The 8,010-nt window shown below is 39.1% G+C and overlaps 1 pseudogene; it reads left to right on the top strand.

The window, feature by feature from the left end:
- Positions 1 to 7,494: 7,494 nt before the first annotated feature.
- Positions 7,495 to 7,610, top strand: LOC128042730 (5S ribosomal RNA; annotated as a pseudogene).
- Positions 7,611 to 8,010: the final 400 nt, after the last annotated feature.

Below are 8,010 nucleotides of genomic sequence, written 5' to 3'. Positions count from 1 at the left end.
GCTTTGCAGATTGTCATGCAGCATATACACTATGAAGATGAGAATACCCGGTAGATATGCAACATATACACTATGAAGATGAGAATATATATTAATATATGTAAAAACAACTTTTCCAGAAAATATTTTCAGGAAATCTGCCAAACAACAGAAAATATTTTACACAGATTCAATCAAACACCAGAAAATATTTTCCAGTAAATCATTTTACAGAAAAGTAAAACATTTTCCAGAAATCATTTTAAGGAAAATATTTTACTGGCAATCAAACGGACCCTTATTTTGTTCTTTTAAAGGAACCTGGACTTTTGCCTTTAGACCTTTTTATTAATTGAAGATAAAATGTGACACAAAAGAGCTCGTGGTAAGGAGGCAAGTGGCGTGTTGAGCTATTGAGGGGGGCTTGGGTTTGAATCCCATTGCAAGCAAAAAGGATATTTATTTTGCTAGTATAAGGCGGCAGGAGTTTGTGGTAGTTTCAAACTCTGTAAGGTGAAGTTTGAATTGGTCATGGAGAGATTGTTGGAGCAAATTGTGGAGAGGATTAAGGGAGAGTTTTGTGGAGAGAATCAAGGAAGTTGAGGTGTGTGGGAGTGTTTGTGTCGAATAGGTAGAGGGGAACCTAAGAATTTTGGCTGGGGGTTTCTTTCCTCATTTTGGTCAGTTTTTGTCACTGGTTTTGGACTTTTTCTTTTTCCTCCCTTTTCTCTCTAGTGCTGAATTGGCAATTTACTACTCGTGCATCTTTGCTTTTTTAGTTTTTGCTGTTCTTACTTTTGCAATTGACCATTCCTTTCTCTTTTGTATCAACCTCTACCGAAACTTTTCTCTTTTCTATTCTTCTCTAGCTTCAGCCAATTGCCTGATCACCCCTTATTGACCATTGATTCTTTCGGCCGAAGCTATCACACTAGTCTTGGGATTCTTTCTCTTATTCGGTTGGTGATCGAAAGTTCTTCCCTCTCTGTTTTGATCCTACAATGGCTCTGACAATTGATAAGTGATCAAAGACTACTTTCTGCTTTTCTTTTAGAATCGTGTGCACCTGTGTTCTTCTTTTCTTTTCCAAAACTAAACAACCCCTTTAACCAGTTGTTATTTCATTCTTCTTGTACTGCACCCTTTGCGATTCTAGGATCTCCTCGAGGAGTGGCGAAGTGTGAATGGGTTGGAGGAGTCACACTTTTAATCTCAAACATCTGGTAAGGTAATAAGTTTACCTCTTGATTTTGGGGATGGCCGAATGTGCCCTACCATTTTCTAATCGGTTCTTGACTGTACTTTAGGAGGCAGCAGAGGCGTGGTCGGTTTCTGAACAGTGAGCATTGAGGGATTAAGGTCACCCTCATTCAAACAGGGTTTGGTGCTTGTAGATCTTGGAACGACTTCGCAGAAAGGTGTGTATCTGTACACAGTAAATCATTACTATCGTAAAGCCTAAAATGTGTGTGTAATCACACCCACACTCAACTACAAATTGGCAAAAGCCGAAAAGCCGTGAACATGGTGTTTGAGACCACACGGGCGTGCGATCGCTCGAGTGGTGAGCCCTACGTGTGATTTTTGGGCAAATGACCGAATTACCCCCAAAGGGTAAAATGACCGAATTACCCCCGAGGGGTAAAATGACCGAATTACCCTCGAAGGGTAAAATGACCGAATTACCCCCCGAAGGTTAAAATGATCGAATTACCCCCAAAGGGTAAAATGACCGAATTATCCTCGAAGGGTAAAATGACTGAATTACCCCCAAAGGTTAAAATGACTAAATTACCCCCCGAAGGGTAAAATGACCAAAATACCCTTGTAAGGTAGAATGACCGTAATGCCCCTTGAGGGTAAATGACTATTTGCCCTCGAGGTTAAATGATCGATTTGTCTGTGATGAAAATGATTGATTTGTTTGTGATTTAAATGACTATTTTGTCTGTGAATTGTATGACTGATTCTGAGCATGGCATTCCGCATACACGACATACTGCATGTCACATATTCTGATTACTGGTAGCTTTGCTGTGATACTGTTGGTGGCAGCTTTGTTGCGATGCTGCTAATGGCTTTGTGCCGATCATATTACCGTTGCTGATGGCTGTGTGTCGATAATATCACTGCTATTGATGGCTTTGTACCGATCATATTACCATTACGATGGCTGTGTGCCGATCATATTGCTGCTACTGATGGCTTTGTGCCAATCATATAACTGTATTTATGGCTTGTAGCCATTCTGTTTATAGCTTATAGCTATCCTATTTACGACTCTTAGCCATTCTGATTATTGGCAACTTTGTTGCAATACTGGTTAGTGCCACAATCAGTGCTGATATTGGTGTGATGGTTGGGTGGGTCGATTTTATCCCATATGGTGTGTTGGTTGGTACGGGTGGTGTGTTGGCTGGATTCGGATGGGTTGCATTATTACACTGTACCGATACTGTATTGGGCTAAGGCCCACACTGTGCTACATGATGTATGCTGACTGTTTGATAAGGGATTACACATTGAGTTTTCGTAAACTCACCCTTCTGTCTAACTGTGTAGGTAATTCCCAGCATTAGTCGATTTGGAGTCACAAGAGACTCGGAGGTGGCCACATGACCGCTGACGCTCTACTGTAGACTTTTTATTTGAATTTTATATTTTGGGTTTTAATTCTGTTATAAGGCCTTTGAGGGATTAATTTTTTTAAAAGGGCTTTAGATTTCCTTATTTAAAACTGCTAATCACGAATTCTCAAAATTATAAACTATTTTCCAAAAACACTTAAAAACAAACGTTTTTACATTTCAAACTTTAGTAGCTTCCGCGATTGGAATAACCTAAAGTATCAATGCCAGACATTAAGTAAATGTTTTTGACGAGATGATTAGCTAAACTCGAGCAAAAGGAATTAAACATAGAAGTGAACCTTTAACGACAAACTTATTTTTTGATCGAGGCTTTGATGTGACACGCCAAATTCGGCCAAAACGTTTGGGCTGGGTTTGGGGTGTTACACATGTAAATTAAAGTTAACATCGCTTTGAATTTCTATAGGTTCATCAATTGTATTCGGAACATTCGAAGATTCAATAGTAGTCTGTTGATCACTATTTGTTTCTTCCGAATTTGGAGGATTTTGAATAATACTTAGATTTCGCAATCTTCTTCAAGGCAGATTAACTGGAATACACATAAAAGAGTTGAAATATTAGTAACTAATTACAAAAATAATAGTACATATAAAATAGTCGAAATATTTAACAAGATCAAGATTTAAATTATAATATTACATATAATTAAAATAATGTAAAATCTTACTATATAGTGATTCGTAAATATCTTCATCCATATCCTAGCGAACCCATTGAAATTGTGTACTAGTACTAGGGATAGTTTCATTTAAGCTTTGTTCTAGAAAAGGCAAAGTTTCTGATCTTTCATCGATGTCACCTCTACTTCCATTGACCATGTCAAACAAGTCTCCAGGGATGTTATGGAGTACAACGTACCAACCCTCATCAGTTGGATCTTTCGAGTAAAAAACTTGTTTGACTTGAGAAGAAAATACATATGTCTCATCTATCAATTCTTGTCGAGTGTGAATTAATCGAGAGAAGTTCATAATAGGACAACCTTCCGTTTTCCATAGTAATCCAACTCAATAATGCATGTAAGAAGTTCGTAATACTCCACATTTCCCTCAACATAATTACTGTCCCTAGCACAGCATAACTTGTAATTGAAGAATTAACAAGTATTCCACAGCTTTGAGTCCTCCCCAATCTTTTGCGAGATTTTGTATGAAACATGAATCCATTAATGAGGAAGGCATTATATCTTTTTACTACTCTATTCAAACCTTGGGAAAGCCATTTAACTTCTTCATTGAAGTCATTTCCACTCCAAACTTATTGAATTGAAAGTAAATTGATTAATTATAATGTTATACGAAAAAGTTATTATTTTTCATTGAAAGCTTCAATTGCATACCGTCTACCTTAACCATTCATGAAAAGATTCTATGAATAACTTTTGAATCTCTCGATGTTGTAATCTTTGAGAGCGTGAATTAGATTTCGAGACTTGTTTAAACGCACTATGTTAAAAACTGGATTACTCGGTTAGAAAATAAACAAATGAAACTGATGGATATTTATCAAATTCTAAAGCTTACTTGCGTAATGGTTCAACTGAATCATGGTGAAAAAGAACATATCGATATGCTTGTACCCAGGATCTATCATCTAAGTGTGCAATATCAACTTTACCGATTTGTTGTCTATAACTTTGAAATAGATAAGTTTCAGCTAAATTATGATTTGTGAGCCCAACATTTCTACTTGGCCTATTCAGTCTTGTTTCAACATCTTCTAAATATCTAGAGCAGAAAGTCATACACTCCTTTGCTAAGTAACCTTCAGTAATTGATACTTCTGGATAACGCTTATTATGATAATAAGACTTCAATTTGCATAGAAACCTAAACATGAAATACAACATTATCAAAACTTGTAATTAAAGGTCTATTCATGAATGAATGAAAACTTTTCAAATAAATTAGCACCTCTCTATATGATATATCCACCGATGGAAAATCGGTCCACCAAGTTTTGCTTCATGAGGGAGATGGATTAGCGAGTGCACCATAATACTGAAGAATGAATATGGAAATATCTTTACCATGTTGCATAAAGTCAAGGCGGCTCTATCCTGTACTTTCTTCTTCAACAATCAAAAATTTGCCACAAATAGCTTTAATTATATTAGATAGTTCAATTATACAAGACGTCACCTTTTTTCACACACAACAGCGTAAAACAACTAGTAGTAAATCTTGCATCAAGATGTGATAATCATGTGATTTTAGGTAATATAGAGTAAGCAGACAAAATGCAGTCACATTCTAGGCTTAAGCTCTTTCAGTACCAGATTCTAGGCTTACCGACCGTATAGTAGGTCCACAATCGACTCGGGCGATCAGTGCAACCTTAACAATTAAACAGTGGAAATGGGCCTACAAGCCTATGATGCTTTCCCATATGGGCCCACATGCCTCTATGGCCCACATGGCCTCAATTGGCCTTGGTCCTGTACCTCACATGGCTTGCCCAAAAATCCCACACGCCCGTGTGGCCCACACGGCCCAATTCGATCCTGTTCGTGTATCGCACACGGCCAGCCTCGTCGATCATACTCTCGTGTGACATCGACAGCCTCACTGTTCTACTTTTTACCGATTTCCGTTTATAGTGTTGCGGTTACACACCTGTAACATTTTTGACACAAAAGCAACTCCAAGCGATCTCGAACCTATAATTAACCAAATTACTACTCACTTAATCACTTAATAGATGAATTTAAACCAACTCGAACGAGTTACTCAACTATTGAGTGATTGAAACTTACCCCAACGCTTCAAATCTGTTTGCTTACGAGGTAGTACCAGAAGAGCCTGGATCCAGGCAAAAAGATGTTGCCCAAACAACAGAATATCCCTTAGTCAGAAACTTAACATTCTCAACTACTAACCATATAAAATCACTTACCGAAGTTGTCCAGGAAATGCGAAAATAAGGAACAAAAGTACGATTGCAGTCGAAATGAGAAGGGTAGGCTTGGCAAAAGAGAGAACAAATCCCAAAGGAGAATTGACAGAGTTTTTGGAGAGAAACAACGTCAAAAATATGAGTACTTACTGAACGATCGTAGTTAATCAAGGGACGACACGAGACCGAATGTAAAGAAGTTGTGGAGAAAAAGAATGGGAGAGCACATGAATTTCAATAGCAAGGAAAAGCAATGGACAAGGAAAAGGACAGCAAAAGGGACAAGAGGAGAAGAGAAAACCAAAAATTTGATTTTTGGGAAAAAGAAAAAGGAAAAAAGATATGGACAAAATTATTTAATAAGAATTCCGATAACCCCAAAATCCCTTAATTCCCTCCTAAATTCACTCCATCAAACTTCCACTACCCAATTATGATAATTTGAAACTCCTCCATCCCTTATTTTTCTCCCCAAATTACTCTAACACCTCCCAAAATTGTCCACCACTTCCTCTCAACTACCAAATTTAAATTCCACTCAAACACTTCAGCATTTCGACTAAACCAAAACATCCACATGGCACAAGCAGTAAAATAAATCCCATTTGCACAAATAGGGATTCGAACTTCAGACCTTCTGCTCCTTTGCTCTCCACTTAACCACCAGACCAGCAGGCCCATTCTGACATATTATACCAAAAATTAATTATAAACCTACTAACTAGTGATAGGGCTTTATTCAGAAAAATACAAAAATTTTCCCAATACAAGGCTTGAACTTAAGACCTCTCACACACACCTAGAGCACTTAACCACTGAAGCATATACACAGTTGTGTCATAAATACACATAAACAAATATACAAACTTTGGGGCATTACAACTCTACCCACTAAAAGAAAATTCTGACCTCGAAATTTTACCTGATCAGAATAGATGAGGATACTGCTGACGCATCTCATCCTCAGGCTTCAACGTGGCCTCCTTAGAGCTATGATTATGCCATATAACCTTCACCAAAGGGATAGACCTCCTCTCAGAACCTTTACATCACGATCTAGAATCCGGGTAGGCTCCTCCCCAAAGTTCAAGTCTGGCCTAACCTCAATCTCCTTAACAAGGACAATATGAGTAGGACCAGAGCGATAGCGACTCAACATAGAGACGTGAAACACGTCATGAGTACGATCCAACTCTGGGGGTAGCTTCGACTGATAAGCAACTGGTCCCACTCGTTTAGTATACGATAGGGTGCAATAAACCTAGGGCTCAACTTTCCTTTACGATCAAATCTTAGTACTTTCTTCCATGGGGAGACGTTAAGAAAAACGAAGTCTCCCATTGAAAACTTGATCTCACAACGCTTCAGGTCTGCATAAGACTTCTGTCTATTGAACACCGCTTTCAATCAGTCTCGAATCAATCTAACTTTATCCTTGGTATCAGAAACTAGTTCAGGGCTCAGAACACGTTGTTCGCCCAACTTTGTCCAACATGAAGGTGTGTGACACCTACGACCATATAATGCCTCATAAGGTGCCATCTGAATGCTAGACTGATAGATGTTGTTATAAGCAAACTCTGCTAGAGACAGGTAATCCTCCCAACTGCCTCGGAAGTCAATGACACAGCTCCTCAACATATCCTCCAGTATTTGAATCACCCTCTCAGATTGACCATCTGTTTGAGGATGGAACGCAGTACTAAAGTTCAACCTTGTACCTAGAGCTTCATGTAGCTTCTTCTAGAATCGAGACATGAAGCGAGAATCCCTATCAGATATGATCAAAATCGGTACCCCATGCAGTCTCACTAACTTAGACACATATAGTTTAGCCAGCTTCTGCAACGAGTAGTGAGTTGGAATCGGTATGAACTGGGTGGACTTGGTCAATCGATCCATGATGACCCATACAAAATCCTTCTTAGTGGGCATGAGGGGTAAACCACTGACGAAGTCCATAGTCACCTGCTCTACCAGCATTAATGCCCCAGATCCCATCAGAACTCCGCAGTTAAGCAGGCTTGGGCGAGAGTAGTACTAGGATGGGTGACCTCTTGGGAAGTCCTCGTGTTGCACCTCTCCCACTTCCAAAGTGGAATCTTAACTGGCTATAACAACCCCGAAGGTAACTGATGCTCAGCCTTGACCTGCTGGCATGTCAGACATTTACCCACAAAATCTGTAACCTCATGCTTAAGACCTGGCCACCAATATAACTCACGAAGGTCTCGGTACATCTTACTCCCGCCATGATGCATAGCATAAAGCTAGTATGCGCCTCTCATAGTATCGACTACCTCAACGCAGTAACATTCGGTACACAGATTCTCCCACGGAAACAGAGTACCCCTTCGCTATTCAGTCCAAAATTCATAGTATTCCCACTCTCAATTTGTTGAAAGTGAAGACCCAAAGACTCGTCCTCCAACTGTTTACCCTTAATCTACTCTATCCACTTCAGTTTAACTTGGAGTTCGGC

This window comes from Gossypium raimondii, chromosome 7 (assembly GCF_025698545.1).
Source record: "Gossypium raimondii isolate GPD5lz chromosome 7, ASM2569854v1, whole genome shotgun sequence".
NCBI classification, from domain to species: Eukaryota; Viridiplantae; Streptophyta; class Magnoliopsida; order Malvales; family Malvaceae; genus Gossypium; species Gossypium raimondii.
Note: the sequence above shows the minus strand (reverse complement) of the source record. Positions and strands in the feature narration are given on the sequence as shown.